Here is a 25,000-nt window from a genome sequence, read left to right on the forward strand (position 1 = left end):
AGACAAACAAGAATATTGTTGCTGAATGCAGCTTGTGTGTGCTTTGTGCTCCTTTGCCCTGTTCAAATGATGAAAGGAAATAAAGTTTGTATTTTATCCAACTACCTGTGCTAAAAAGTGATGGGAACAGTGTTTATAATTTCTTCTACTTTTTCAGTGACACAAAGTTCAAGCTGCTTATCTAATTGGTGAAAATGCAATGTCTGTTTATCACACTCACTTTGACTATATATGTTGTAGCAAGAGATTGTTTCTCGCTTACGGCCATACCAGCCTGGGTACGCCCGATCTCGTCTGATCTCGGAAGCTAAGCAGGGCCGGGCCTGGTTAGTACTTGGATGGGAGACCGCCTGGGAATACCAGGTGCTGTAAGCATTTTGTCCACGAGGGGGTGCTCTTGCACTATTTCATCAGCAACACTGCCTTGTATTAAGCATTTAATGATGAATTGACTAAATATCTGTTTTATCAGACTCACTTTGACTATATATGTTGTAGCAAGAGATTGCTTCTCGCTTACGGCCATACCAGCCTGGGTACCCCCGATCTCGTCTGATCTCGGAAGCTAAGCAGGGTCGGGCCTGGTTAGTACTTGGATGGGAGACCGCCTGGGAATACCAGGTGCTGTAAGCATTTTGTCCACGAGGGTGTGCCCCTGCACTATTTCATCAGCAACACTGCCTTGTAGTAAGCATTTAATGATGAATTGACTAAATGCAGCTTCCTGCCTTTTTAATAGGATCAAATTTCCTTGTGTTTTCAATTAGCATCTGCCTTGTATTTATAAGACAAACAAGAATATTGTTGCTGAATGCAGCTTGTGTGTGCTTTGTGCTCCTTTGCCCTGTTCAAATGATGAAAGGAAATAAAGTTTGTATTTTATCCAACTACCTGTGCTAAAAAGTGATGGGAACAGTGTTTGTAATTTCTTCTACTTTTTCAGTGACACAAAGTTCAAGCTGCTTATCTAATTGGTGAAAATGCAATGTCTGTTTATCACACTCACTTTGACTATATATGTTGTAGCAAGAGATTGTTTCTCGCTTACGGCCATACCAGCCTGGGTACGCCCGATCTCGTCTGATCTCGGAAGCGAAGCAGGGTCGGGCCTGGTTAGTACTTGGATGGGAGACCGCCTGGGAATACCAGGTGCTGTAAGCATTTTGTCCACGAGGGTGTGCCCCTGCACTATTTCATCAGCAACACTGCCTTGTAGTAAGCATTTAATGATGAATTGACTAAATGCAGCTTCCTGCCTTTTTAATAGGATCAAATTTCCTTGTGTTTTCAATTAGAAATCTGCCTTGTATTTATAAGACAAACAAGAATATTGTTGCTGAATGCAGCTTGTGTGTGCTTTGTGCTCCTTTGCCCTGTTCAAATGATGAAAGGAAATAAAGTTTGTATTTTATCCAACTACCTGTGCTAAAAAGTGATGGGAACAGTGTTTATAATTTCTTCTACTTTTTCAGTGACACAAAGTTCAAGCTGCTTATCTAATTGGTGAAAATGCAATGTCTGTTTATCAGACTCATTTTGACTATATATGTTGTAGCAAGAGATTGTTTCTCACTTACGGCCATACCAGCCTGGGTACGCCCGATCTCGTCTGATCTCGGAAGCTAAGCAGGGTCGGGCCTGGTTAGTACTTGGATGGGAGACCGCCTGGGAATACCAGGTGCTGTAAGCATTTTGTCCACGAGGGTGTGCCCCTGCACTATTTCATCAGCAACACTGCCTTGTAGTAAGCATTTAATGATGAATTGACTAAATGCAGCTTCCTGCCTTTTTAATAGGATCAAATTTCCTTGTGTTTTCAATTAGCATCTGCCTTGTATTTATAAGACAAACAAGAATATTGTTGCTGAATGCAGCTTGTGTGTGCTTTGTGCTCCTTTGCCCTGTTCAAATGATGAAAGGAAATAAAGTTTGTATTTTATCCAACTACCTGTGCTAAAAAGTGATGGGAACAGTGTTTGTAATTTCTTCTACTTTTTCAGTGACACAAAGTTCAAGCTGCTTATCTAATTGGTGAAAATGCAATGTCTGTTTATCACACTCACTTTGACTATATATGTTGTAGCAAGAGATTGTTTCTCGCTTACGGCCATACCAGCCTGGGTACGCCCGATCTCGTCTGATCTCGGAAGCGAAGCAGGGTCGGGCCTTGTTAGTACTTGGATGGGAGACCGCCTGGGAATACCAGGTGCTGTAAGCATTTTGTCCACGAGGGTGTGCCCCTGCACTATTTCATCAGCAACACTGCCTTGTAGTAAGCATTTAATGATGAATTGACTAAATGCAGCTTCCTGCCTTTTTAATAGGATCAAATTTCCTTGTGTTTTCAATTAGCATCTGCCTTGTATTTATAAGACAAACAAGAATATTGTTGCTGAATGCAGCTTGTGTGTGCTTTGTGCTCCTTTGCCCTGTTCAAATGATGAAAGGAAATAAAGTTTGTATTTTATCCAACTACCTGTGCTAAAAAGTGATGGGAACAGTGTTTATAATTTCTTCTACTTTTTCAGTGACACAAAGTTCAAGCTGCTTATCTAATTGGTGAAAATGCAATGTCTGTTTATCACACTCACTTTGACTATATATGTTGTAGCAAGAGATTGTTTCTCGCTTACGGCCATACCAGCCTGGGTACGCCCGATCTCGTCTGATCTCGGAAGCTAAGCAGGGCCGGGCCTGGTTAGTACTTGGATGGGAGACCGCCTGGGAATACCAGGTGCTGTAAGCATTTTGTCCACGAGGGGGTGCTCTTGCACTATTTCATCAGCAACACTGCCTTGTATTAAGCATTTAATGATGAATTGACTAAATATCTGTTTTATCAGACTCACTTTGACTATATATGTTGTAGCAAGAGATTGCTTCTCGCTTACGGCCATACCAGCCTGGGTACGCCCGATCTCGTCTGATCTCGGAAGCTAAGCAGGGTCGGGCCTGGTTAGTACTTGGATGGGAGACCGCCTGGGAATACCAGGTGCTGTAAGCATTTTGTCCACGAGGGTGTGCCCCTGCACTATTTCATCAGCAACACTGCCTTGTAGTAAGCATTTAATGATGAATTGACTAAATGCAGCTTCCTGCCTTTTTAATAGGATCAAATTTCCTTGTGTTTTCAATTAGCATCTGCCTTGTATTTATAAGACAAACAAGAATATTGTTGCTGAATGCAGCTTGTGTGTGCTTTGTGCTCCTTTGCCCTGTTCAAATGATGAAAGGAAATAAAGTTTGTATTTTATCCAACTACCTGTGCTAAAAAGTGATGGGAACAGTGTTTATAATTTCTTCTACTTTTTCAGTGACACAAAGTTCAAGCTGCTTATCTAATTGGTGAAAATGCAATGTCTGTTTATAAGACTCATTTTGACTATATATGTTGTAGCAAGAGATTGTTACTCGCTTACGGCCATACCAGCCTGGGTACGCCCGATCTCGTCTGATCTCGGAAGCTAAGCAGGGTCGGGCCTGGTTAGTACTTGGATGGGAGACCGCCTGGGAATACCAGGTGCTGTAAGCATTTTGTCCACGAGGGGGTGCTCTTGCACTATTTCATCAGCAACACTGCCTTGTATTAAGCATTTAATGATGAATTGACTAAATATCTGTTTTATCAGACTCACTTTGACTATATATGTTGTAGCAAGAGATTGTTTCTCGCTTACGGCCATACCAGCCTGGGTACGCCCGATCTCGTCTGATCTCGGAAGCTAAGCAGGGTCGGGCCTGGTTAGTACTTGGATGGGAGACCGCCTGGGAATACCAGGTGCTGTAAGCATTTTGTCCACGAGGGGGTGCTCTTGCACTATTTCATCAGCAACACTGCCTTGTATTAAGCATTTAATGATGAATTGACTAAATATCTGTTTTATCAGACTCACTTTGACTATATATGTTGTAGCAAGAGATTGTTTCTCGCTTACGGCCATACCAGCCTGGGTACGCCCGATCTCGTCTGATCTCGGAAGCTAAGCAGGGTCGGGCCTGGTTAGTACTTGGATGGGAGACCGCCTGGGAATACCAGGTGCTGTAAGCATTTTGTCCACGAGGGTGTGCCCCTGCACTATTTCATCAGCAACACTGCCTTGTAGTAAGCATTTAATGATGAATTGACTAAATGCAGCTTCCTGCCTTTTTAATAGGATCAAATTTCCTTGTGTTTTCAATTAGCATCTGCCTTGTATTTATAAGACAAACAAGAATATTGTTGCTGAATGCAGCTTGTGTGTGCTTTGTGCTCCTTTGCCCTGTTCAAATGATGAAAGGAAATAAAGTTTGTATTTTATCCAACTACCTGTGCTAAAAAGTGATGGGAACAGTGTTTGTAATTTCTTCTACTTTTTCAGTGACACAAAGTTCAAGCTGCTTATCTAATTGGTGAAAATGCAATGTCTGTTTATCACACTCACTTTGACTATATATGTTGTAGCAAGAGATTGTTTCTCGCTTACGGCCATACCAGCCTGGGTACGCCCGATCTCGTCTGATCTCGGAAGCTAAGCAGGGTCGGGCCTGGTTAGTACTTGGATGGGAGACCGCCTGGGAATACCAGGTGCTGTAAGCATTTTGTCCACGAGGGGGTGCTCTTGCACTATTTCATCAGCAACACTGCCTTGTATTAAGCATTTAATGATGAATTGACTAAATATCTGTTTTATCAGACTCACTTTGACTATATATGTTGTAGCAAGAGATTGTTTCTCGCTTACGGCCATACCAGCCTGGGTACGCCCGATCTCGTCTGATCTCGGAAGCTAAGCAGGGTCGGGCCTGGTTAGTACTTGGATGGGAGACCGCCTGGGAATACCAGGTGCTGTAAGCATTTTGTCCACGAGGGGGTGCTCTTGCACTATTTCATCAGCAACACTGCCTTGTATTAAGCATTTAATGATGAATTGACTAAATATCTGTTTTATCAGACTCACTTTGACTATATATGTTGTAGCAAGAGATTGTTTCTCGCTTACGGCCATACCAGCCTGGGTACGCCCGATCTCGTCTGATCTCGGAAGCTAAGCAGGGTCGGGCCTGGTTAGTACTTGGATGGGAGACCGCCTGGGAATACCAGGTGCTGTAAGCATTTTGTCCACGAGGGTGTGCCCCTGCACTATTTCATCAGCAACACTGCCTTGTAGTAAGCATTTAATGATGAATTGACTAAATGCAGCTTCCTGCCTTTTTAATAGGATCAAATTTCCTTGTGTTTTCAATTAGCATCTGCCTTGTATTTATAAGACAAACAAGAATATTGTTGCTGAATGCAGCTTGTGTGTGCTTTGTGCTCCTTTGCCCTGTTCAAATGATGAAAGGAAATAAAGTTTGTATTTTATCCAACTACCTGTGCTAAAAAGTGATGGGAACAGTGTTTGTAATTTCTTCTACTTTTTCAGTGACACAAAGTTCAAGCTGCTTATCTAATTGGTGAAAATGCAATGTCTGTTTATCACACTCACTTTGACTATATATGTTGTAGCAAGAGATTGTTTCTCGCTTACGGCCATACCAGCCTGGGTACGCCCGATCTCGTCTGATCTCGGAAGCTAAGCAGGGTCGGGCCTGGTTAGTACTTGGATGGGAGACCGCCTGGGAATACCAGGTGCTGTAAGCATTTTGTCCACGAGGGGGTGCTCTTGCACTATTTCATCAGCAACACTGCCTTGTATTAAGCATTTAATGATGAATTGACTAAATATCTGTTTTATCAGACTCACTTTGACTATATATGTTGTAGCAAGAGATTGTTTCTCGCTTACGGCCATACCAGCCTGGGTACGCCCGATCTCGTCTGATCTCGGAAGCTAAGCAGGGTCGGGCCTGGTTAGTACTTGGATGGGAGACCGCCTGGGAATACCAGGTGCTGTAAGCATTTTGTCCACGAGGGTGTGCCCCTGCACTATTTCATCAGCAACACTGCCTTGTAGTAAGCATTTAATGATGAATTGACTAAATGCAGCTTCCTGCCTTTTTAATAGGATCAAATTTCCTTGTGTTTTCAATTAGCATCTGCCTTGTATTTATAAGACAAACAAGAATATTGTTGCTGAATGCAGCTTGTGTGTGCTTTGTGCTCCTTTGCCCTGTTCAAATGATGAAAGGAAATAAAGTTTGTATTTTATCCAACTACCTGTGCTAAAAAGTGATGGGAACAGTGTTTGTAATTTCTTCTACTTTTTCAGTGACACAAAGTTCAAGCTGCTTATCTAATTGGTGAAAATGCAATGTCTGTTTATCACACTCACTTTGACTATATATGTTGTAGCAAGAGATTGTTTCTCGCTTACGGCCATACCAGCCTGGGTACGCCCGATCTCGTCTGATCTCGGAAGCTAAGCAGGGTCGGGCCTGGTTAGTACTTGGATGGGAGACCGCCTGGGAATACCAGGTGCTGTAAGCATTTTGTCCACGAGGGGGTGCTCTTGCACTATTTCATCAGCAACACTGCCTTGTATTAAGCATTTAATGATGAATTGAATAAATATCTGTTTTATCAGACTCACTTTGACTATATATGTTGTAGCAAGAGATTGTTTCTCGCTTACGGCCATACCAGCCTGGGTACGCCCGATCTCGTCTGATCTCGGAAGTGAAGCAGGGTCGGGCCTGGTTAGTACTTGGATGGGAGACCTCCTGGGAATACCAGGTGCTGTAAGCATTTTGTCCACGAGGGGGTGCTCTTGCACTATTTCATCAGCAACACTGCCTTGTATTAAGCATTTAATGATGAATTGACTAAATATCTGTTTTATCAGACTCACTTTGACTATATATGTTGTAGCAAGAGATTGTTTCTCGCTTACGGCCATACCAGCCTGGGTACGCCCGATCTCGTCTGATCTCGGAAGCTAAGCAGGGTCGGGCCTGGTTAGTACTTGGATGGGAGACCGCCTGGGAATACCAGGTGCTGTAAGCATTTTGTCCACGAGGGTGTGCCCCTGCACTATTTCATCAGCAACACTGCCTTGTAGTAAGCATTTAATGATGAATTGACTAAATGCAGCTTCCTGCCTTTTTAATAGGATCAAATTTCCTTGTGTTTTCAATTAGCATCTGCCTTGTATTTATAAGACAAACAAGAATATTGTTGCTGAATGCAGCTTGTGTGTGCTTTGTGCTCCTTTGCCCTGTTCAAATGATGAAAGGAAATAAAGTTTGTATTTTATCCAACTACCTGTGCTAAAAAGTGATGGGAACAGTGTTTGTAATTTCTTCTACTTTTTCAGTGACACAAAGTTCAAGCTGCTTATCTAATTGGTGAAAATGCAATGTCTGTTTATCACACTCACTTTGACTATATATGTTGTAGCAAGAGATTGTTTCTCGCTTACGGCCATACCAGCCTGGGTACGCCCGATCTCGTCTGATCTCGGAAGCTAAGCAGGGTCGGGCCTGGTTAGTACTTGGATGGGAGACCGCCTGGGAATACCAGGTGCTGTAAGCATTTTGTCCACGAGGGGGTGCTCTTGCACTATTTCATCAGCAACACTGCCTTGTATTAAGCATTTAATGATGAATTGACTAAATATCTGTTTTATCAGACTCACTTTGACTATATATGTTGTAGCAAGAGATTGTTTCTCGCTTACGGCCATACCAGCCTGGGTACGCCCGATCTCGTCTGATCTCGGAAGCTAAGCAGGGTCGGGCCTGGTTAGTACTTGGATGGGAGACCGCCTGGGAATACCAGGTGCTGTAAGCATTTTGTCCACGAGGGGGTGCTCTTGCACTATTTCATCAGCAACACTGCCTTGTATGAAGCATTTAATGATGAATTGACTAAATATCTGTTTTATCAGACTCACTTTGACTATATATGTTGTAGCAAGAGATTGTTTCTCGCTTACGGCCATACCAGCCTGGGTACGCCCGATCTCGTCTGATCTCGGAAGCTAAGCAGGGTTGGGCCTGGTTAGTACTTGGATGGGAGACCGCCTGGGAATACCAGGTGCTGTAAGCATTCTGTCCACGAGGGTGTGCCCCTGCACTATTTCATCAGCAACACTGCCTTGTAGTAAGCATTTAATGATGAATTGACTAAATGCAGCTTCCTGCCTTTTTAATAGGATCAAATTTCCTTGTGTTTTCAATTAGCATCTGCCTTGTATTTATAAGACAAACAAGAATATTGTTGCTGAATGCAGCTTGTGTGTGCTTTGTGCTCCTTTGCCCTGTTCAAATGATGAAAGGAAATAAAGTTTGTATTTTATCCAACTACCTGTGCTAAAAAGTGATGGGAACAGTGTTTGTAATTTCTTCTACTTTTTCAGTGACACAAAGTTCAAGCTGCTTATCTAATTGGTGAAAATGCAATGTCTGTTTATCACACTCACTTTGACTATATATGTTGTAGCAAGAGATTGTTTCTCGCTTATGGCCATACCAGCCTGGGTACGCCCGATCTCGTCTGATCTCGGAAGCTAAGCAGGGTCGGGCCTGGTTAGTACTTGGATGGGAGACCGCCTGGGAATACCAGGTGCTGTAAGCATTTTGTCCACGAGGGGGTGCTCTTGCACTATTTCATCAGCAACACTGCCTTGTATTAAGCATTTAATGATGAATTGACTAAATATCTGTTTTATCAGACTCACTTTGACTATATATGTTGTAGCAAGAGATTGTTTCTCGCTTACGGCCATACCAGCGTGGGTACGCCCGATCTCGTCTGATCTCGGAAGCTAAGCAGGGTCGGGCCTGGTTAGTACTTGGATGGGAGACCGCCTGGGAATACCAGGTGCTGTAAGCATTTTGTCCACGAGGGGGTGCTCTTGCACTATTTCATCAGCAACACTGCCTTGTATTAAGCATTTAATGATGAATTGACTAAATATCTGTTTTATCAGACTCACTTTGACTATATATGTTGTAGCAAGAGATTGTTTCTCGCTTACGGCCATACCAGCCTGGGTACGCCCGATCTCGTCTGATCTCGGAAGCTAAGCAGGGTCGGGCCTGGTTAGTACTTGGATGGGAGACCGCCTGGGAATACCAGGTGCTGTAAGCATTTTGTCCACGAGGGTGTGCCCCTGCACTATTTCATCAGCAACACTGCCTTGTAGTAAGCATTTAATGATGAATTGACTAAATGCAGCTTCCTGCCTTTTTAATAGGATCAAATTTCCTTGTGTTTTCAATTAGCATCTGCCTTGTATTTATAAGACAAACAAGAATATTGTTGCTGAATGCAGCTTGTGTGTGCTTTGTGCTCCTTTGCACTGTTCAAATGATGAAAGGAAATAAAGTTTGTATTTTATCCAACTACCTGTGCTAAAAAGTGATGGGAACAGTGTTTATAATTTCTTCTACTTTTTCAGTGACACAAAGTTCAAGCTGCTTATTTAATTGGTGAAAATGCAATGTCTGTTTATCACACTCACTTTGACTATATATGTTGTAGCAAGAGATTGTTTCTCGCTTACGGCCATACCAGCCTGGGTACGCCCGATCTCGTCTGATCTCGGAAGCGAAGCAGGGTCGGGCCTGGTTAGTACTTGGATGGGAGACCGCCTGGGAATACCAGGTGCTGTAAGCATTTTGTCCACGAGGGTGTGCCCCTGCACTATTTCATCAGCAACACTGCCTTGTAGTAAGCATTTAATGATGAATTGACTAAATGCAGCTTCCTGCCTTTTTAATAGGATCAAATTTCCTTGTGTTTTCAATTAGCATCTGCCTTGTATTTATAAGACAAACAAGAATATTGTTGCTGAATGCAGCTTGTGTGTGCTTTGTGCTCCTTTGCCCTGTTCAAATGATGAAAGGAAATAAAGTTTGTATTTTATCCAACTACCTGTGCTAAAAAGTGATGGGAACAGTGTTTGTAATTTCTTCTACTTTTTCAGTGACACAAAGTTCAAGCTGCTTATCTAATTGGTGAAAATGCAATGTCTGTTTATCACACTCACTTTGACTATATATGTTGTAGCAAGAGATTGTTTCTAGCTTACGGCCATACCAGCCTGGGTACGCCCGATCTCGTCTGATCTCGGAAGCTAAGCAGGGTCGGGCCTGGTTAGTACTTGGATGGGAGACCGCCTGGGAATACCAGGTGCTGTAAGCATTTTGTCCACGAGGGGGTGGTCTTGCACTATTTCATCAGCAACACTGCCTTGTATTAAGCATTTAATGATGAATTGACTAAATGTCTGTTTTATCAGACTCACTTTGACTATATATGTTGTAGCAAGAGATTCTTTCTCGCTTACGGCCATACCAGCCTGGGTACGCCCGATCTCGTCTGATCTCGGAAGCGAAGCAGGGTCGGGCCTGGTTAGTACTTGGATGGGAGACCGCCTGGGAATACCAGGTGCTGTAAGCATTTTGTCCACGAGGGGGTGCTCTTGCACTATTTCATCAGCAACACTGCCTTGTATTAAGCATTTAATGATGAATTGACTAAATATCTGTTTTATCAGACTCACTTTGACTATATATGTTGTAGCAAGAGATTGTTTCTCGCTTACGGCCATACCATCCTGGGTACGCCCGATCTCGTCTGATCTCGGAAGCTAAGCAGGGTCGGGCCTGGTTAGTACTTGGATGGGAGACCGCCTGGGAATACCAGGTGCTGTAAGCATTTTGTCCACGAGGGTGTGCCCCTGCACTATTTCATCAGCAACACTGCCTTGTAGTAAGCATTTAATGATGAATTGACTAAATGCAGCTTCCTGCCTTTTTAATAGGATCAAATTTCCTTGTGTTTTCAATTAGCATCTGCCTTGTATTTATAAGACAAACAAGAATATTGTTGCTGAATGCAGCTTGTGTGTGCTTTGTGCTCCTTTGCCCTGTTCAAATGATGAAAGGAAATAAAGTTTGTATTTTATCCAACTACCTGTGCTAAAAAGTGATGGGAACAGTGTTTGTAATTTCTTCTACTTTTTCAGTGACACAAAGTTCAAGCTGCTTATCTAATTGGTGAAAGTTCAATGTCTGTTTATCACACTCACTTTGACTATATATGTTGTAGCAAGAGATTGTTTCTCGCTTACGGCCATACCAGCCTGGGTACGCCCGATCTCGTCTGATCTCGGAAGCGAAGCAGGGTCGGGCCTGGTTAGTACTTGGATGGGAGACCGCCTGGGAATACCAGGTGCTGTAAGCATTTTGTCCACGAGGGTGTGCCCCTGCACTATTTCATCAGCAACACTGCCTTGTAGTAAGCATTTAATGATGAATTGACTAAATGCAGCTTCCTGCCTTTTTAATAGGATCAAATTTCCTTGTGTTTTCAATTAGCATCTGCCTTGTATTTATAAGACAAACAAGAATATTGTTGCTGAATGCAGCTTGTGTGTGCTTTGTGCTCCTTTGCCCTGTTCAAATGATGAAAGGAAATAAAGTTTGTATTTTATCCAACTACCTGTGCTAAAAAGTGATGGGAACAGTGTTTATAATTTCTTCTACTTTTTCAGTGACACAAAGTTCAAGCTGCTTATCTAATTGGTGAAAATGCAATGTCTGTTTATCAGACTCATTTTGACTATATATGTTGTAGCAAGAGATTGTTTCTCGCTTACGGCCATACCAGCCTGGGTACGCCCGATCTCGTCTGATCTCGGAAGCTAAGCAGGGTCGGGCCTGGTTAGTACTTGGATGGGAGACCGCCTGGGAATACCAGGTGCTGTAAGCATTTTGTCCACGAGGGGGTGCTCTTGCACTATTTCATCAGCAACACTGCCTTGTATTAAGCATTTAATGATGAATTGACTAAATATCTGTTTTATCAGACTCACTTTGACTATATATGTTGTAGCAAGAGATTGTTTCTCGCTTACGGCCATACCAGCCTGGGTACGCCCGATCTCGTCTGATCTCGGAAGCTAAGCAGGGTCGGGCCTGGTTAGTACTTGGATGGGAGACCGCCTGGGAATACCAGGTGCTGTAAGCATTTTGTCCACGAGGGTGTGCCCCTGCACTATTTCATCAGCAACACTGCCTTGTAGTAAGCATTTAATGATGAATTGACTAAATGCAGCTTCCTGCCTTTTTAATAGGATCAAATTTCCTTGTGTTTTCAATTAGCATCTGCCTTGTATTTATAAGACAAACAAGAATATTGTTGCTGAATGCAGCTTGTGTGTGCTTTGTGCTCCTTTGCACTGTTCAAATGATGAAAGGAAATAAAGTTTGTATTTTATCCAACTACCTGTGCTAAAAAGTGATGGGAACAGTGTTTATAATTTCTTCTACTTTTTCAGTGACACAAAGTTCAAGCTGCTTATTTAATTGGTGAAAATGCAATGTCTGTTTATCACACTCACTTTGACTATATATGTTGTAGCAAGAGATTGTTTCTCGCTTACGGCCATACCAGCCTGGGTACGCCCGATCTCGTCTGATCTCGGAAGCGAAGCAGGGTCGGGCCTGGTTAGTACTTGGATGGGAGACCGCCTGGGAATACCAGGTGCTGTAAGCATTTTGTCCACGAGGGTGTGCCCCTGCACTATTTCATCAGCAACACTGCCTTGTAGTAAGCATTTAATGATGAATTGACTAAATGCAGCTTCCTGCCTTTTTAATAGGATCAAATTTCCTTGTGTTTTCAATTAGCATCTGCCTTGTATTTATAAGACAAACAAGAATATTGTTGCTGAATGCAGCTTGTGTGTGCTTTGTGCTCCTTTGCCCTGTTCAAATGATGAAAGGAAATAAAGTTTGTATTTTATCCAACTACCTGTGCTAAAAAGTGATGGGAACAGTGTTTGTAATTTCTTCTACTTTTTCAGTGACACAAAGTTCAAGCTGCTTATCTAATTGGTGAAAATGCAATGTCTGTTTATCACACTCACTTTGACTATATATGTTGTAGCAAGAGATTGTTTCTAGCTTACGGCCATACCAGCCTGGGTACGCCCGATCTCGTCTGATCTCGGAAGCTAAGCAGGGTCGGGCCTGGTTAGTACTTGGATGGGAGACCGCCTGGGAATACCAGGTGCTGTAAGCATTTTGTCCACGAGGGGGTGGTCTTGCACTATTTCATCAGCAACACTGCCTTGTATTAAGCATTTAATGATGAATTGACTAAATGTCTGTTTTATCAGACTCACTTTGACTATATATGTTGTAGCAAGAGATTGTTTCTCGCTTACGGCCATACCAGCCTGGGTACGCCCGATCTCGTCTGATCTCGGAAGCGAAGCAGGGTCGGGCCTGGTTAGTACTTGGATGGGAGACCGCCTGGGAATACCAGGTGCTGTAAGCATTTTGTCCACGAGGGGGTGCTCTTGCACTATTTCATCAGCAACACTGCCTTGTATTAAGCATTTAATGATGAATTGACTAAATATCTGTTTTATCAGACTCACTTTGACTATATATGTTGTAGCAAGAGATTGTTTCTCGCTTACGGCCATACCATCCTGGGTACGCCCGATCTCGTCTGATCTCGGAAGCTAAGCAGGGTCGGGCCTGGTTAGTACTTGGATGGGAGACCGCCTGGGAATACCAGGTGCTGTAAGCATTTTGTCCACGAGGGTGTGCCCCTGCACTATTTCATCAGCAACACTGCCTTGTAGTAAGCATTTAATGATGAATTGACTAAATGCAGCTTCCTGCCTTTTTAATAGGATCAAATTTCCTTGTGTTTTCAATTAGCATCTGCCTTGTATTTATAAGACAAACAAGAATATTGTTGCTGAATGCAGCTTGTGTGTGCTTTGTGCTCCTTTGCCCTGTTCAAATGATGAAAGGAAATAAAGTTTGTATTTTATCCAACTACCTGTGCTAAAAAGTGATGGGAACAGTGTTTGTAATTTCTTCTACTTTTTCAGTGACACAAAGTTCAAGCTGCTTATCTAATTGGTGAAAGTTCAATGTCTGTTTATCACACTCACTTTGACTATATATGTTGTAGCAAGAGATTGTTTCTCGCTTACGGCCATACCAGCCTGGGTACGCCCGATCTCGTCTGATCTCGGAAGCGAAGCAGGGTCGGGCCTGGTTAGTACTTGGATGGGAGACCGCCTGGGAATACCAGGTGCTGTAAGCATTTTGTCCACGAGGGTGTGCCCCTGCACTATTTCATCAGCAACACTGCCTTGTAGTAAGCATTTAATGATGAATTGACTAAATGCAGCTTCCTGCCTTTTTAATAGGATCAAATTTCCTTGTGTTTTCAATTAGCATCTGCCTTGTATTTATAAGACAAACAAGAATATTGTTGCTGAATGCAGCTTGTGTGTGCTTTGTGCTCCTTTGCCCTGTTCAAATGATGAAAGGAAATAAAGTTTGTATTTTATCCAACTACCTGTGCTAAAAAGTGATGGGAACAGTGTTTATAATTTCTTCTACTTTTTCAGTGACACAAAGTTCAAGCTGCTTATCTAATTGGTGAAAATGCAATGTCTGTTTATCAGACTCATTTTGACTATATATGTTGTAGCAAGAGATTGTTTCTCGCTTACGGCCATACCAGCCTGGGTACGCCCGATCTCGTCTGATCTCGGAAGCTAAGCAGGGTCGGGCCTGGTTAGTACTTGGATGGGAGACCGCCTGGGAATACCAGGTGCTGTAAGAATTTTGTCCACGAGGGGGTGCTCTTGCACTATTTCATCAGCAACACTGCCTTGTATTAAGCATTTAATGATGAATTGACTAAATATCTGTTTTATCAGACTCACTTTGACTATATATGTTGTAGCAAGAGATTGTTTCTCGCTTACGGCCATACCAGCCTGGGTACGCCCGATCTCGTCTGATCTCGGAAGCTAAGCAGGGTCGGGCCTGGTTAGTACTTGGATGGGAGACCGCCTGGGAATACCAGGTGCTGTAAGCATTTTGTCCACGAGGGTGTGCCCCTGCACTATTTCATCAGCAACACTGCCTTGTAGTAAGCATTTAATGATGAATTGACTAAATGCAGCTTCCTGCCTTTTTAATAGGATCAAATTTCCTTGTGTTTTCAATTAGCATCTGCCTTGTATTTATAAGACAAACAAGAATATTGTTGCTGAATGCAGCTTGTGTGTGCTTTGTGCTCCTTTGCCCTGTTCAAATGATGAAAGGAAATAAAGTTTGTATTTTATCCAACTACCTGTGCTAAAAAGTGATGGGAACTGTGTTTATAATTTCTTCTACTTTTTCAGTGACACAAAGTTCAAGCTGCTTATCTAATTGGTGAAAATGCAATGTCTGTTTATCACACTCACTTTGACTATATATGTTGTAGCAAGAGATTGTTTCTCGCATACGGCCATACCAGCGTGGGTACGCCCGATCTCGTCTGATCTCGGAAGCTAAGCAGGGTCGGGCCTGGTTAGTACTTGGATGGGAGACCGCCTGGGAATACCAGGTGCTGTAAGCATTTTGTCCACGAGGGGGTGCTCTTGCACTATTTCATCAGCAACACTGCCTTGTATTAAGCATTTAATGATGAATTGACTAAATGTCTGTTTTATCAGACTCACTTTGACTATATATGTTGTAGCAAGAGATTGTTTCTCGCTTACGGCCATACCAGCCTGGGTACGCCCGATCTCGTCTGATCTCGGAAGCGAAGCAGGGTCGGGCCTGGTTAGTACTTGGATGGGAGACCGCCTGGGAATACCAGGTGCTGTAAGCATTTTGTCCACGAGGGGGTGCTCTTGCACTATTTCATCAGCAACACTGCCTTGTATTAAGCATTTAATGATGAATTGACTAAATATCTGTTTTATCAGACTCACTTTGACTATATATGTTGTAGCAAGAGATTGTTTCTCGCTTACGGCCATACCATCCTGGGTACGCCCGATCTCGTCTGATCTCGGAAGCTAAGCAGGGTCGGGCCTGGTTAGTACTTGGATGGGAGACCGCCTGGGAATACCAGGTGCTGTAAGCATTTTGTCCACGAGGGTGTGCCCCTGCACTATTTCATCAGCAACACTGCCTTGTAGTAAGCATTTAATGATGAATTGACTAAATGCAGCTTCCTGCCTTTTTAATAGGATCAAATTTCCTTGTGTTTTCAATTAGCATCTGCCTTGTATTTATAAGACAAACAAGAATATTGTTGCTGAATGCAGCTTGTGTGTGCTTTGTGCTCCTTTGCCCTGTTCAAATGATGAAAGGAAATAAAGTTTGTATTTTATCCAACTACCTGTGCTAAAAAGTGATGGGAACAGTGTTTGTAATTTCTTCTACTTTTTCAGTGACACAAAGTTCAAGCTGCTTATCTAATTGGTGAAAGTTCAATGTCTGTTTATCACACTCACTTTGACTATATATGTTGTAGCAAGAGATTGTTTCTCGCTTACGGCCATACCAGCCTGGGTACGCCCGATCTCGTCTGATCTCGGAAGCGAAGCAGGGTCGGGCCTGGTTAGTACTTGGATGGGAGACCGCCTGGGAATACCAGGTGCTGTAAGCATTTTGTCCACGAGGGTGTGCCCCTGCACTATTTCATCAGCAACACTGCCTTGTAGTAAGCATTTAATGATGAATTGACTAAATGCAGCTTCCTGCCTTTTTAATAGGATCAAATTTCCTTGTGTTTTCAATTAGCATCTGCCTTGTATTTATAAGACAAACAAGAATATTGTTGCTGAATGCAGCTTGTGTGTGCTTTGTGCTCCTTTGCCCTGTTCAAATGATGAAAGGAAATAAAGTTTGTATTTTATCCAACTACCTGTGCTAAAAAGTGATGGGAACAGTGTTTGTAATTTCTTCTACTTTTTCAGTGACACAAAGTTCAAGCTGCTTATCTAATTGGTGAAAGTTCAATGTCTGTTTATCACACTCACTTTGACTATATATGTTGTAGCAAGAGATTGTTTCTCGCTTACGGCCATACCAGCCTGGGTACGCCCGATCTCGTCTGATCTCGGAAGCGAAGCAGGGTCGGGCCTGGTTAGTACTTGGATGGGAGACCGCCTGGGAATACCAGGTGCTGTAAGCATTTTGTCCACGAGGGTGTGCCCCTGCACTATTTCATCAGCAACACTGCCTTGTAGTAAGCATTTAATGATGAATTGACTAAATGCAGCTTCCTGCCTTTTTAATAGGATCAAATTTCCTTGTGTTTTCAATTAGCATCTGCCTTGTATTTATAAGACAAACAAGAATATTGTTGCTGAATGCAGCTTGTGTGTGCTTTGTGCTCCTTTGCCCTGTTCAAATGATGAAAGGAAATAAAGTTTGTATTTTATCCAACTACCTGTGCTAAAAAGTGATGGGAACAGTGTTTATAATTTCTTCTACTTTTTCAGTGACACAAAGTTCAAGCTGCTTATCTAATTGGTGAAAATGCAATGTCTGTTTATCAGACTCATTTTGACTATATATGTTGTAGCAAGAGATTGTTTCTCGCTTACGGCCATACCAGCCTGGGTACGCCCGATCTCGTCTGATCTCGGAAGCTAAGCAGGGTCGGGCCTGGTTAGTACTTGGATGGGAGACCGCCTGGGAATACCAGGTGCTGTAAGAATTTTGTCCACGAGGGGGTGCTCTTGCACTATTTCATCAGCAACACTGCCTTGTATTAAGCATTTAATGATGAATTGACTAAATATCTGTTTTATCAGACTCACTTTGACTATATATGTTGTAGCAAGAGATTGTTTCTCGCTTACGGCCATACCAGCCTGGGTACGCCCGATCTCGTCTGATCTCGGAAGCTAAGCAGGGTCGGGCCTGGTTAGTACTTGGATGGGAGACCGCCTGGGAATACCAGGTGCTGTAAGCATTTTGTCCACGAGGGTGTGCCCCTGCACTATTTCATCAGCAACACTGCCTTGTAGTAAGCATTTAATGATGAATTGACTAAATGCAGCTTCCTGCCTTTTTAATAGGATCAAATTTCCTTGTGTTTTCAATTAGCATCTGCCTTGTATTTATAAGACAAACAAGAATATTGTTGCTGAATGCAGCTTGTGTGTGCTTTGTGCTCCTTTGCCCTGTTCAAATGATGAAAGGAAATAAAGTTTGTATTTTATCCAACTACCTGTGCTAAAAAGTGATGGGAACAGTGTTTGTAATTTCTTCTACTTTTTCAGTGACACAAAGTTCAAGCTGCTTATCTAATTGGTGAAAATGCAATGTCTGTTTATCACACTCACTTTGACTATATATGTTGTAGCAAGAGATTGTTTCTCCCATACGGCCATACCAGCCTGGGTACGCCCGATCTCGTCTGATTTCGGAAGCGAAGTAGGGTCGGGCCTGGTTAGTACTTGGATGGGAGACCGCCTGGGAATACCAGGTGCTGTAAGCATTTTGTCCACGAGGGTGTGCCCCTGCACTATTTCATCAGCAACACTGCCTTGTAGTAAGCATTTAATGATGAATTGACTAAATGCAGCTTCCTGCCTTTTTAATAGGATCAAATTTCCTTGTGTTTTCAATTAGCATCTGCCTTGTATTTATAAGACAAACAAGAATATTGTTGCTGAATGCAGCTTGTGTGTGCTTTGTGCTCCTTTGCCCTGTTCAAATGATGAAAGGAAATAAAGTTTGTATTTTATCCAACTACCTGTGCTAAAAAGTGATGGGAACAGTGTTTGTAATTTCTTCTACTTTTTCAGTGACACAAAGTTCAAGCTGCTTATCTAATTGGTGAAAATGCAATGTCTGTTTATCACACTCACTTTGACTATATATGTTGTAGCAAGAGATTGTTTCTAGCTTACGGCCATACCAGCCTGGGTACGCCCGATCTCGTCTGATCTCGGAAGCTAAGCAGGGTCGGGCCTGGTTAGTACTTGGATGGGAGACCGCCTGGGAATACCAGGTGCTGTAAGCATTTTGTCCACGAGGGGGTGGTCTTGCACTATTTCATCAGCAACACTGCCTTGTATTAAGCATTTAATGATGAATTGACTAAATGTCTGTTTTATCAGACTCACTTTGACTATATATGTTGTAGCAAGAGATTGTTTCTCGCTTACGGCCATACCAGCCTGGGTACGCCCGATCTCGTCTGATCTCGGAAGCTAAGCAGGGTCGGGCCTGGTTAGTACTTGGATGGGAGACCGCCTGGGAATACCAGGTGCTGTAAGCATTTTGTCCACGAGGGGGTGGTCTTGCACTATTTCATCAGCAACACTGCCTTGTATTAAGCATTTAATGATGAATTGACTAAATGTCTGTTTTATCAGACTCACTTTGACTATATATGTTGTAGCAAGAGATTGTTTCTCGCTTACGGCCATACCAGCCTGGGTACGCCCGATCTCGTCTGATCTCGGAAGCGAAGCAGGGTCGGGCCTGGTTAGTACTTGGATGGGAGACCGCCTGGGAATACCAGGTGCTGTAAGCATTTTGTCCACGAGGGGGTGCTCTTGCACTATTTCATCAGCAACACTGCCTTGTATTAAGCATTTAATGATGAATTGACTAAATATCTGTTTTATCAGACTCACTTTGACTATATATGTTGTAGCAAGAGATTGTTTCTCGCTTACGGCCATACCATCCTGGGTACGCCCGATCTCGTCTGATCTCGGAAGCTAAGCAGGGTCGGGCCTGGTTAGTACTTGGATGGGAGACCGCCTGGGAATACCAGGTGCTGTAAGCATTTTGTCCACGAGGGTGTGCCCCTGCACTATTTCATCAGCAACACTGCCTTGTAGTAAGCATTTAATGATGAATTGACTAAATGCAGCTTCCTGCCTTTTTAATAGGATCAAATTTCCTTGTGTTTTCAATTAGCATCTGCCTTGTATTTATAAGACAAACAAGAATATTGTTGCTGAATGCAGCTTGTGTGTGCTTTGTGCTCCTTTGCCCTGTTCAAATGATGAAAGGAAATAAAGTTTGTATTTTATCCAACTACCTGTGCTAAAAAGTGATGGGAACAGTGTTTGTAATTTCTTCTACTTTTTCAGTGACACAAAGTTCAAGCTGCTTATCTAATTGGTGAAAGTTCAATGTCTGTTTATCACACTCACTTTGACTATATATGTTGTAGCAAGAGATTGTTTCTCGCTTACGGCCATACCAGCCTGGGTACGCCCGATCTCGTCTGATCTCGGAAGCGAAGCAGGGTCGGGCCTGGTTAGTACTTGGATGGGAGACCGCCTGGGAATACCAGGTGCTGTAAGCATTTTGTCCACGAGGGTGTGCCCCTGCACTATTTCATCAGCAACACTGCCTTGTAGTAAGCATTTAATGATGAATTGACTAAATGCAGCTTCCTGCCTTTTTAATAGGATCAAATTTCCTTGTGTTTTCAATTAGCATCTGCCTTGTATTTATAAGACAAACAAGAATATTGTTGCTGAATGCAGCTTGTGTGTGCTTTGTGCTCCTTTGCCCTGTTCAAATGATGAAAGGAAATAAAGTTTGTATTTTATCCAACTACCTGTGCTAAAAAGTGATGGGAACAGTGTTTGTAATTTCTTCTACTTTTTCAGTGACACAAAGTTCAAGCTGCTTATCTAATTGGTGAAAGTTCAATGTCTGTTTATCACACTCACTTTGACTATATATGTTGTAGCAAGAGATTATTTCTCGCTTACGGCCATACCAGCCTGGGTACGCCCGATCTCGTCTGATCTCGGAAGCGAAGCAGGGTCGGGCCTGGTTAGTACTTGGATGGGAGACCGCCTGGGAATACCAGGTGCTGTAAGCATTTTGTCCACGAGGGTGTGCCCCTGCACTATTTCATCAGCAACACTGCCTTGTAGTAAGCATTTAATGATGAATTGACTAAATGCAGCTTCCTGCCTTTTTAATAGGATCAAATTTCCTTGTGTTTTCAATTAGCATCTGCCTTGTATTTATAAGACAAACAAGAATATTGTTGCTGAATGCAGCTTGTGTGTGCTTTGTGCTCCTTTGCCCTGTTCAAATGATGAAAGGAAATAAAGTTTGTATTTTATCCAACTACCTGTGCTAAAAAGTGATGGGAACAGTGTTTGTAATTTCTTCTACTTTTTCAGTGACACAAAGTTCAAGCTGCTTATCTAATTGGTGAAAGTTCAATGTCTGTTTATCACACTCACTTTGACTATATATGTTGTAGCAAGAGATTGTTTCTCGCTTACGGCCATACCAGCCTGGGTACGCCCGATCTCGTCTGATCTCGGAAGCGAAGCAGGGTCGGGCCTGGTTAGTACTTGGATGGGAGACCGCCTGGGAATACCAGGTGCTGTAAGCATTTTGTCCACGAGGGTGTGCCCCTGCACTATTTCATCAGCAACACTGCCTTGTAGTAAGCATTTAATGATGAATTGACTAAATGCAGCTTCCTGCCTTTTTAATAGGATCAAATTTCCTTGTGTTTTCAATTAGCATCTGCCTTGTATTTATAAGACAAACAAGAATATTGTTGCTGAATGCAGCTTGTGTGTGCTTTGTGCTCCTTTGCCCTGTTCAAATGATGAAAGGAAATAAAGTTTGTATTTTATCCAACTACCTGTGCTAAAAAGTGATGGGAACAGTGTTTATAATTTCTTCTACTTTTTCAGTGACACAAAGTTCAAGCTGCTTATCTAATTGGTGAAAATGCAATGTCTGTTTATCAGACTCATTTTGACTATATATGTTGTAGCAAGAGATTGTTTCTCGCTTACGGCCATACCAGCCTGGGTACGCCCGATCTCGTCTGATCTCGGAAGCTAAGCAGGGTCGGGCCTGGTTAGTACTTGGATGGGAGACCGCCTGGGAATACCAGGTGCTGTAAGAATTTTGTCCACGAGGGGGTGCTCTTGCACTATTTCATCAGCAACACTGCCTTGTATTAAGCATTTAATGATGAATTGACTAAATATCTGTTTTATCAGACTCACTTTGACTATATATGTTGTAGCAAGAGATTGTTTCTCGCTTACGGCCATACCAGCCTGGGTACGCCCGATCTCGTCTGATCTCGGAAGCTAAGCAGGGTCGGGCCTGGTTAGTACTTGGATGGGAGACCGCCTGGGAATACCAGGTGCTGTAAGCATTTTGTCCACGAGGGTGTGCCCCTGCACTATTTCATCAGCAACACTGCCTTGTAGTAAGCATTTAATGATGAATTGACTAAATGCAGCTTCCTGCCTTTTTAATAGGATCAAATTTCCTTGTGTTTTCAATTAGCATCTGCCTTGTATTTATAAGACAAACAAGAATATTGTTGCTGAATGCAGCTTGTGTGTGCTTTGTGCTCCTTTGCCCTGTTCAAATGATGAAAGGAAATAAAGTTTGTATTTTATCCAACTACCTGTGCTAAAAAGTGATGGGAACTGTGTTTATAATTTCTTCTACTTTTTCAGTGACACAAAGTTCAAGCTGCTTATCTAATTGGTGAAAATGCAATGTCTGTTTATCACACTCACTTTGACTATATATGTTGTAGCAAGAGATTGTTTCTCGCATACGGCCATACCAGCGTGGGTACGCCCGATCTCGTCTGATCTCGGAAGCTAAGCAGGGTCGGGCCTGGTTAGTACTTGGATGGGAGACCGCCTGGGAATACCAGGTGCTGTAAGCATTTTGTCCACGAGGGGGTGCTCTTGCACTATTTCATCAGCAACACTGCCTTGTATTAAGCATTTAATGATGAATTGACTAAATGTCTGTTTTATCAGACTCACTTTGACTATATATGTTGTAGCAAGAGATTGTTTCTCGCTTACGGCCATACCAGCCTGGGTACGCCCGATCTCGTCTGATCTCGGAAGCGAAGCAGGGTCGGGCCTGGTTAGTACTTGGATGGGAGACCGCCTGGGAATACCAGGTGCTGTAAGCATTTTGTCCACGAGGGGGTGCTCTTGCACTATTTCATCAGCAACACTGCCTTGTATTAAGCATTTAATGATGAATTGACTAAATATCTGTTTTATCAGACTCACTTTGACTATATATGTTGTAGCAAGAGATTGTTTCTCGCTTACGGCCATACCATCCTGGGTACGCCCGATCTCGTCTGATCTCGGAAGCTAAGCAGGGTCGGGCCTGGTTAGTACTTGGATGGGAGACCGCCTGGGAATACCAGGTGCTGTAAGCATTTTGTCCACGAGGGTGTGCCCCTGCACTATTTCATCAGCAACACTGCCTTGTAGTAAGCATTTAATGATGAATTGACTAAATGCAGCTTCCTGCCTTTTTAATAGGATCAAATTTCCTTGTGTTTTCAATTAGCATCTGCCTTGTATTTATAAGACAAACAAGAATATTGTTGCTGAATGCAGCTTGTGTGTGCTTTGTGCTCCTTTGCCCTGTTCAAATGATGAAAGGAAATAAAGTTTGTATTTTATCCAACTACCTGTGCTAAAAAGTGATGGGAACAGTGTTTGTAATTTCTTCTACTTTTTCAGTGACACAAAGTTCAAGCTGCTTATCTAATTGGTGAAAGTTCAATGTCTGTTTATCACACTCACTTTGACTATATATGTTGTAGCAAGAGATTGTTTCTCGCTTACGGCCATACCAGCCTGGGTACGCCCGATCTCGTCTGATCTCGGAAGCGAAGCAGGGTCGGGCCTGGTTAGTACTTGGATGGGAGACCGCCTGGGAATACCAGGTGCTGTAAGCATTTTGTCCACGAGGGTGTGCCCCTGCACTATTTCATCAGCAACACTGCCTTGTAGTAAGCATTTAATGATGAATTGACTAAATGCAGCTTCCTGCCTTTTTAATAGGATCAAATTTCCTTGTGTTTTCAATTAGCATCTGCCTTGTATTTATAAGACAAACAAGAATATTGTTGCTGAATGCAGCTTGTGTGTGCTTTGTGCTCCTTTGCCCTGTTCAAATGATGAAAGGAAATAAAGTTTGTATTTTATCCAACTACCTGTGCTAAAAAGTGATGGGAACAGTGTTTGTAATTTCTTCTACTTTTTCAGTGACACAAAGTTCAAGCTGCTTATCTAATTGGTGAAAGTTCAATGTCTGTTTATCACACTCACTTTGACTATATATGTTGTAGCAAGAGATTGTTTCTCGCTTACGGCCATACCAGCCTGGGTACGCCCGATCTCGTCTGATCTCGGAAGCGAAGCAGGGTCGGGCCTGGTTAGTACTTGGATGGGAGACCGCCTGGGAATACCAGGTGCTGTAAGCATTTTGTCCACGAGGGTGTGCCCCTGCACTATTTCATCAGCAACACTGCCTTGTAGTAAGCATTTAATGATGAATTGACTAAATGCAGCTTCCTGCCTTTTTAATAGGATCAAATTTCCTTGTGTTTTCAATTAGCATCTGCCTTGTATTTATAAGACAAACAAGAATATTGTTGCTGAATGCAGCTTGTGTGTGCTTTGTGCTCCTTTGCCCTGTTCAAATGATGAAAGGAAATAAAGTTTGTATTTTATCCAACTACCTGTGCTAAAAAGTGATGGGAACAGTGTTTATAATTTCTTCTACTTTTTCAGTGACACAAAGTTCAAGCTGCTTATCTAATTGGTGAAAATGCAATGTCTGTTTATCAGACTCATTTTGACTATATATGTTGTAGCAAGAGATTGTTTCTCGCTTACGGCCATACCAGCCTGGGTACGCCCGATCTCGTCTGATCTCGGAAGCTAAGCAGGGTCGGGCCTGGTTAGTACTTGGATGGGAGACCGCCTGGGAATACCAGGTGCTGTAAGAATTTTGTCCACGAGGGGGTGCTCTTGCACTATTTCATCAGCAACACTGCCTTGTATTAAGCATTTAATGATGAATTGACTAAATATCTGTTTTATCAGACTCACTTTGACTATATATGTTGTAGCAAGAGATTGTTTCTCGCTTACGGCCATACCAGCCTGGGTACGCCCGATCTCGTCTGATCTCGGAAGCTAAGCAGGGTCGGGCCTGGTTAGTACTTGGATGGGAGACCGCCTGGGAATACCAGGTGCTGTAAGCATTTTGTCCACGAGGGTGTGCCCCTGCACTATTTCATCAGCAACACTGCCTTGTAGTAAGCATTTAATGATGAATTGACTAAATGCAGCTTCCTGCCTTTTTAATAGGATCAAATTTCCTTGTGTTTTCAATTAGCATCTGCCTTGTATTTATAAGACAAACAAGAATATTGTTGCTGAATGCAGCTTGTGTGTGCTTTGTGCTCCTTTGCCCTGTTCAAATGATGAAAGGAAATAAAGTTTGTATT

At 42.8% G+C, this 25,000-nt stretch overlaps 61 non-coding genes and 1 pseudogene across 61 annotated transcripts; all 62 read left to right on the forward strand.

Annotated features, from left to right (window-relative positions):
- Positions 1–256: 256 nt before the first annotated feature.
- On the forward strand, positions 257–375 carry LOC145874705 (5S ribosomal RNA). Its single transcript, XR_014390341.1, has one exon. It is a non-coding gene; the product is annotated as a 5S ribosomal RNA (ribosomal RNA).
- A 139-nt stretch (positions 376–514) lies between these two features.
- On the forward strand, positions 515–633 carry LOC145874981 (5S ribosomal RNA). The gene has a single exon (XR_014390615.1). It is a non-coding gene; the product is annotated as a 5S ribosomal RNA (ribosomal RNA).
- Positions 634–1,042: 409 nt separating this feature from the next.
- On the forward strand, positions 1,043–1,161 carry LOC145875185 (5S ribosomal RNA). Its single transcript, XR_014390819.1, has one exon. It is a non-coding gene; the product is annotated as a 5S ribosomal RNA (ribosomal RNA).
- A 410-nt stretch (positions 1,162–1,571) lies between these two features.
- LOC145875599 (5S ribosomal RNA) lies at positions 1,572–1,690 on the forward strand. The gene has a single exon (XR_014391244.1). It is a non-coding gene; the product is annotated as a 5S ribosomal RNA (ribosomal RNA).
- A 409-nt stretch (positions 1,691–2,099) lies between these two features.
- LOC145869720 (5S ribosomal RNA) lies at positions 2,100–2,218 on the forward strand. Its single transcript, XR_014385716.1, has one exon. It is a non-coding gene; the product is annotated as a 5S ribosomal RNA (ribosomal RNA).
- A 409-nt stretch (positions 2,219–2,627) lies between these two features.
- LOC145874706 (5S ribosomal RNA) lies at positions 2,628–2,746 on the forward strand. Its single transcript, XR_014390342.1, has one exon. It is a non-coding gene; the product is annotated as a 5S ribosomal RNA (ribosomal RNA).
- Positions 2,747–2,885: 139 nt separating this feature from the next.
- On the forward strand, positions 2,886–3,004 carry LOC145874401 (5S ribosomal RNA). Its single transcript, XR_014390037.1, has one exon. It is a non-coding gene; the product is annotated as a 5S ribosomal RNA (ribosomal RNA).
- A 409-nt stretch (positions 3,005–3,413) lies between these two features.
- Positions 3,414–3,532, forward strand: LOC145874403 (5S ribosomal RNA). Its single transcript, XR_014390039.1, has one exon. It is a non-coding gene; the product is annotated as a 5S ribosomal RNA (ribosomal RNA).
- Positions 3,533–3,671: 139 nt separating this feature from the next.
- LOC145874404 (5S ribosomal RNA) lies at positions 3,672–3,790 on the forward strand. Its single transcript, XR_014390040.1, has one exon. It is a non-coding gene; the product is annotated as a 5S ribosomal RNA (ribosomal RNA).
- Positions 3,791–3,929: 139 nt separating this feature from the next.
- LOC145874405 (5S ribosomal RNA) lies at positions 3,930–4,048 on the forward strand. The gene has a single exon (XR_014390041.1). It is a non-coding gene; the product is annotated as a 5S ribosomal RNA (ribosomal RNA).
- A 409-nt stretch (positions 4,049–4,457) lies between these two features.
- On the forward strand, positions 4,458–4,576 carry LOC145874406 (5S ribosomal RNA). Its single transcript, XR_014390042.1, has one exon. It is a non-coding gene; the product is annotated as a 5S ribosomal RNA (ribosomal RNA).
- Positions 4,577–4,715: 139 nt separating this feature from the next.
- Positions 4,716–4,834, forward strand: LOC145874407 (5S ribosomal RNA). The gene has a single exon (XR_014390043.1). It is a non-coding gene; the product is annotated as a 5S ribosomal RNA (ribosomal RNA).
- A 139-nt stretch (positions 4,835–4,973) lies between these two features.
- LOC145874408 (5S ribosomal RNA) lies at positions 4,974–5,092 on the forward strand. The gene has a single exon (XR_014390044.1). It is a non-coding gene; the product is annotated as a 5S ribosomal RNA (ribosomal RNA).
- Positions 5,093–5,501: 409 nt separating this feature from the next.
- Positions 5,502–5,620, forward strand: LOC145874409 (5S ribosomal RNA). The gene has a single exon (XR_014390045.1). It is a non-coding gene; the product is annotated as a 5S ribosomal RNA (ribosomal RNA).
- A 139-nt stretch (positions 5,621–5,759) lies between these two features.
- On the forward strand, positions 5,760–5,878 carry LOC145874410 (5S ribosomal RNA). The gene has a single exon (XR_014390046.1). It is a non-coding gene; the product is annotated as a 5S ribosomal RNA (ribosomal RNA).
- Positions 5,879–6,287: 409 nt separating this feature from the next.
- Positions 6,288–6,406, forward strand: LOC145874411 (5S ribosomal RNA). The gene has a single exon (XR_014390047.1). It is a non-coding gene; the product is annotated as a 5S ribosomal RNA (ribosomal RNA).
- Positions 6,407–6,545: 139 nt separating this feature from the next.
- On the forward strand, positions 6,546–6,664 carry LOC145874587 (5S ribosomal RNA). The gene has a single exon (XR_014390223.1). It is a non-coding gene; the product is annotated as a 5S ribosomal RNA (ribosomal RNA).
- Positions 6,665–6,803: 139 nt separating this feature from the next.
- LOC145874412 (5S ribosomal RNA) lies at positions 6,804–6,922 on the forward strand. The gene has a single exon (XR_014390048.1). It is a non-coding gene; the product is annotated as a 5S ribosomal RNA (ribosomal RNA).
- A 409-nt stretch (positions 6,923–7,331) lies between these two features.
- Positions 7,332–7,450, forward strand: LOC145874414 (5S ribosomal RNA). The gene has a single exon (XR_014390050.1). It is a non-coding gene; the product is annotated as a 5S ribosomal RNA (ribosomal RNA).
- A 139-nt stretch (positions 7,451–7,589) lies between these two features.
- Positions 7,590–7,708, forward strand: LOC145874415 (5S ribosomal RNA). Its single transcript, XR_014390051.1, has one exon. It is a non-coding gene; the product is annotated as a 5S ribosomal RNA (ribosomal RNA).
- A 139-nt stretch (positions 7,709–7,847) lies between these two features.
- LOC145871856 (5S ribosomal RNA) lies at positions 7,848–7,966 on the forward strand. The gene has a single exon (XR_014387487.1). It is a non-coding gene; the product is annotated as a 5S ribosomal RNA (ribosomal RNA).
- Positions 7,967–8,375: 409 nt separating this feature from the next.
- On the forward strand, positions 8,376–8,494 carry LOC145875023 (5S ribosomal RNA). The gene has a single exon (XR_014390657.1). It is a non-coding gene; the product is annotated as a 5S ribosomal RNA (ribosomal RNA).
- A 139-nt stretch (positions 8,495–8,633) lies between these two features.
- LOC145868331 (5S ribosomal RNA) lies at positions 8,634–8,752 on the forward strand. The gene has a single exon (XR_014384327.1). It is a non-coding gene; the product is annotated as a 5S ribosomal RNA (ribosomal RNA).
- Positions 8,753–8,891: 139 nt separating this feature from the next.
- On the forward strand, positions 8,892–9,010 carry LOC145874416 (5S ribosomal RNA). Its single transcript, XR_014390052.1, has one exon. It is a non-coding gene; the product is annotated as a 5S ribosomal RNA (ribosomal RNA).
- Positions 9,011–9,419: 409 nt separating this feature from the next.
- On the forward strand, positions 9,420–9,538 carry LOC145875187 (5S ribosomal RNA). Its single transcript, XR_014390821.1, has one exon. It is a non-coding gene; the product is annotated as a 5S ribosomal RNA (ribosomal RNA).
- A 409-nt stretch (positions 9,539–9,947) lies between these two features.
- Positions 9,948–10,066, forward strand: LOC145874417 (5S ribosomal RNA). Its single transcript, XR_014390053.1, has one exon. It is a non-coding gene; the product is annotated as a 5S ribosomal RNA (ribosomal RNA).
- A 139-nt stretch (positions 10,067–10,205) lies between these two features.
- Positions 10,206–10,324, forward strand: LOC145875188 (5S ribosomal RNA). Its single transcript, XR_014390822.1, has one exon. It is a non-coding gene; the product is annotated as a 5S ribosomal RNA (ribosomal RNA).
- Positions 10,325–10,463: 139 nt separating this feature from the next.
- LOC145867364 (5S ribosomal RNA) lies at positions 10,464–10,582 on the forward strand. Its single transcript, XR_014383357.1, has one exon. It is a non-coding gene; the product is annotated as a 5S ribosomal RNA (ribosomal RNA).
- A 409-nt stretch (positions 10,583–10,991) lies between these two features.
- On the forward strand, positions 10,992–11,110 carry LOC145875189 (5S ribosomal RNA). Its single transcript, XR_014390823.1, has one exon. It is a non-coding gene; the product is annotated as a 5S ribosomal RNA (ribosomal RNA).
- A 409-nt stretch (positions 11,111–11,519) lies between these two features.
- Positions 11,520–11,638, forward strand: LOC145874418 (5S ribosomal RNA). The gene has a single exon (XR_014390054.1). It is a non-coding gene; the product is annotated as a 5S ribosomal RNA (ribosomal RNA).
- A 139-nt stretch (positions 11,639–11,777) lies between these two features.
- Positions 11,778–11,896, forward strand: LOC145874419 (5S ribosomal RNA). Its single transcript, XR_014390055.1, has one exon. It is a non-coding gene; the product is annotated as a 5S ribosomal RNA (ribosomal RNA).
- Positions 11,897–12,305: 409 nt separating this feature from the next.
- Positions 12,306–12,424, forward strand: LOC145875190 (5S ribosomal RNA). Its single transcript, XR_014390824.1, has one exon. It is a non-coding gene; the product is annotated as a 5S ribosomal RNA (ribosomal RNA).
- A 409-nt stretch (positions 12,425–12,833) lies between these two features.
- LOC145874420 (5S ribosomal RNA) lies at positions 12,834–12,952 on the forward strand. The gene has a single exon (XR_014390056.1). It is a non-coding gene; the product is annotated as a 5S ribosomal RNA (ribosomal RNA).
- A 139-nt stretch (positions 12,953–13,091) lies between these two features.
- Positions 13,092–13,210, forward strand: LOC145875191 (5S ribosomal RNA). The gene has a single exon (XR_014390825.1). It is a non-coding gene; the product is annotated as a 5S ribosomal RNA (ribosomal RNA).
- Positions 13,211–13,349: 139 nt separating this feature from the next.
- On the forward strand, positions 13,350–13,468 carry LOC145867470 (5S ribosomal RNA). The gene has a single exon (XR_014383463.1). It is a non-coding gene; the product is annotated as a 5S ribosomal RNA (ribosomal RNA).
- Positions 13,469–13,877: 409 nt separating this feature from the next.
- Positions 13,878–13,996, forward strand: LOC145875192 (5S ribosomal RNA). Its single transcript, XR_014390826.1, has one exon. It is a non-coding gene; the product is annotated as a 5S ribosomal RNA (ribosomal RNA).
- Positions 13,997–14,405: 409 nt separating this feature from the next.
- LOC145867934 (5S ribosomal RNA) lies at positions 14,406–14,524 on the forward strand. The gene has a single exon (XR_014383927.1). It is a non-coding gene; the product is annotated as a 5S ribosomal RNA (ribosomal RNA).
- A 139-nt stretch (positions 14,525–14,663) lies between these two features.
- Positions 14,664–14,782, forward strand: LOC145874421 (5S ribosomal RNA). Its single transcript, XR_014390057.1, has one exon. It is a non-coding gene; the product is annotated as a 5S ribosomal RNA (ribosomal RNA).
- A 409-nt stretch (positions 14,783–15,191) lies between these two features.
- On the forward strand, positions 15,192–15,310 carry LOC145869691 (5S ribosomal RNA). The gene has a single exon (XR_014385687.1). It is a non-coding gene; the product is annotated as a 5S ribosomal RNA (ribosomal RNA).
- A 139-nt stretch (positions 15,311–15,449) lies between these two features.
- Positions 15,450–15,568, forward strand: LOC145875193 (5S ribosomal RNA). Its single transcript, XR_014390827.1, has one exon. It is a non-coding gene; the product is annotated as a 5S ribosomal RNA (ribosomal RNA).
- A 139-nt stretch (positions 15,569–15,707) lies between these two features.
- Positions 15,708–15,826, forward strand: LOC145867579 (5S ribosomal RNA). Its single transcript, XR_014383572.1, has one exon. It is a non-coding gene; the product is annotated as a 5S ribosomal RNA (ribosomal RNA).
- A 409-nt stretch (positions 15,827–16,235) lies between these two features.
- On the forward strand, positions 16,236–16,354 carry LOC145875194 (5S ribosomal RNA). The gene has a single exon (XR_014390828.1). It is a non-coding gene; the product is annotated as a 5S ribosomal RNA (ribosomal RNA).
- Positions 16,355–16,763: 409 nt separating this feature from the next.
- Positions 16,764–16,882, forward strand: LOC145875195 (5S ribosomal RNA). Its single transcript, XR_014390829.1, has one exon. It is a non-coding gene; the product is annotated as a 5S ribosomal RNA (ribosomal RNA).
- A 409-nt stretch (positions 16,883–17,291) lies between these two features.
- LOC145867935 (5S ribosomal RNA) lies at positions 17,292–17,410 on the forward strand. Its single transcript, XR_014383928.1, has one exon. It is a non-coding gene; the product is annotated as a 5S ribosomal RNA (ribosomal RNA).
- Positions 17,411–17,549: 139 nt separating this feature from the next.
- On the forward strand, positions 17,550–17,668 carry LOC145874422 (5S ribosomal RNA). Its single transcript, XR_014390058.1, has one exon. It is a non-coding gene; the product is annotated as a 5S ribosomal RNA (ribosomal RNA).
- A 409-nt stretch (positions 17,669–18,077) lies between these two features.
- Positions 18,078–18,196, forward strand: LOC145870806 (uncharacterized; annotated as a pseudogene).
- Positions 18,197–18,605: 409 nt separating this feature from the next.
- Positions 18,606–18,724, forward strand: LOC145874423 (5S ribosomal RNA). Its single transcript, XR_014390059.1, has one exon. It is a non-coding gene; the product is annotated as a 5S ribosomal RNA (ribosomal RNA).
- A 139-nt stretch (positions 18,725–18,863) lies between these two features.
- Positions 18,864–18,982, forward strand: LOC145874425 (5S ribosomal RNA). The gene has a single exon (XR_014390061.1). It is a non-coding gene; the product is annotated as a 5S ribosomal RNA (ribosomal RNA).
- A 139-nt stretch (positions 18,983–19,121) lies between these two features.
- Positions 19,122–19,240, forward strand: LOC145875196 (5S ribosomal RNA). The gene has a single exon (XR_014390830.1). It is a non-coding gene; the product is annotated as a 5S ribosomal RNA (ribosomal RNA).
- Positions 19,241–19,379: 139 nt separating this feature from the next.
- On the forward strand, positions 19,380–19,498 carry LOC145867689 (5S ribosomal RNA). The gene has a single exon (XR_014383682.1). It is a non-coding gene; the product is annotated as a 5S ribosomal RNA (ribosomal RNA).
- Positions 19,499–19,907: 409 nt separating this feature from the next.
- LOC145875198 (5S ribosomal RNA) lies at positions 19,908–20,026 on the forward strand. Its single transcript, XR_014390832.1, has one exon. It is a non-coding gene; the product is annotated as a 5S ribosomal RNA (ribosomal RNA).
- Positions 20,027–20,435: 409 nt separating this feature from the next.
- On the forward strand, positions 20,436–20,554 carry LOC145875199 (5S ribosomal RNA). The gene has a single exon (XR_014390833.1). It is a non-coding gene; the product is annotated as a 5S ribosomal RNA (ribosomal RNA).
- Positions 20,555–20,963: 409 nt separating this feature from the next.
- On the forward strand, positions 20,964–21,082 carry LOC145875200 (5S ribosomal RNA). The gene has a single exon (XR_014390834.1). It is a non-coding gene; the product is annotated as a 5S ribosomal RNA (ribosomal RNA).
- Positions 21,083–21,491: 409 nt separating this feature from the next.
- LOC145867936 (5S ribosomal RNA) lies at positions 21,492–21,610 on the forward strand. Its single transcript, XR_014383929.1, has one exon. It is a non-coding gene; the product is annotated as a 5S ribosomal RNA (ribosomal RNA).
- Positions 21,611–21,749: 139 nt separating this feature from the next.
- LOC145874426 (5S ribosomal RNA) lies at positions 21,750–21,868 on the forward strand. The gene has a single exon (XR_014390062.1). It is a non-coding gene; the product is annotated as a 5S ribosomal RNA (ribosomal RNA).
- Positions 21,869–22,277: 409 nt separating this feature from the next.
- On the forward strand, positions 22,278–22,396 carry LOC145869692 (5S ribosomal RNA). The gene has a single exon (XR_014385688.1). It is a non-coding gene; the product is annotated as a 5S ribosomal RNA (ribosomal RNA).
- Positions 22,397–22,535: 139 nt separating this feature from the next.
- LOC145875201 (5S ribosomal RNA) lies at positions 22,536–22,654 on the forward strand. The gene has a single exon (XR_014390835.1). It is a non-coding gene; the product is annotated as a 5S ribosomal RNA (ribosomal RNA).
- A 139-nt stretch (positions 22,655–22,793) lies between these two features.
- Positions 22,794–22,912, forward strand: LOC145867799 (5S ribosomal RNA). Its single transcript, XR_014383792.1, has one exon. It is a non-coding gene; the product is annotated as a 5S ribosomal RNA (ribosomal RNA).
- Positions 22,913–23,321: 409 nt separating this feature from the next.
- LOC145875202 (5S ribosomal RNA) lies at positions 23,322–23,440 on the forward strand. The gene has a single exon (XR_014390836.1). It is a non-coding gene; the product is annotated as a 5S ribosomal RNA (ribosomal RNA).
- A 409-nt stretch (positions 23,441–23,849) lies between these two features.
- On the forward strand, positions 23,850–23,968 carry LOC145875203 (5S ribosomal RNA). Its single transcript, XR_014390837.1, has one exon. It is a non-coding gene; the product is annotated as a 5S ribosomal RNA (ribosomal RNA).
- Positions 23,969–24,377: 409 nt separating this feature from the next.
- Positions 24,378–24,496, forward strand: LOC145867937 (5S ribosomal RNA). Its single transcript, XR_014383930.1, has one exon. It is a non-coding gene; the product is annotated as a 5S ribosomal RNA (ribosomal RNA).
- A 139-nt stretch (positions 24,497–24,635) lies between these two features.
- LOC145874427 (5S ribosomal RNA) lies at positions 24,636–24,754 on the forward strand. Its single transcript, XR_014390063.1, has one exon. It is a non-coding gene; the product is annotated as a 5S ribosomal RNA (ribosomal RNA).
- The last annotated feature ends 246 nt before the right edge of the window (positions 24,755–25,000 follow it).

This window comes from Salmo salar, unplaced genomic scaffold (assembly GCF_965601325.2).
Source record: "Salmo salar unplaced genomic scaffold, fSalSal1 ptg000293l, whole genome shotgun sequence".
NCBI classification, from domain to species: domain Eukaryota; kingdom Metazoa; phylum Chordata; class Actinopteri; order Salmoniformes; family Salmonidae; genus Salmo; species Salmo salar.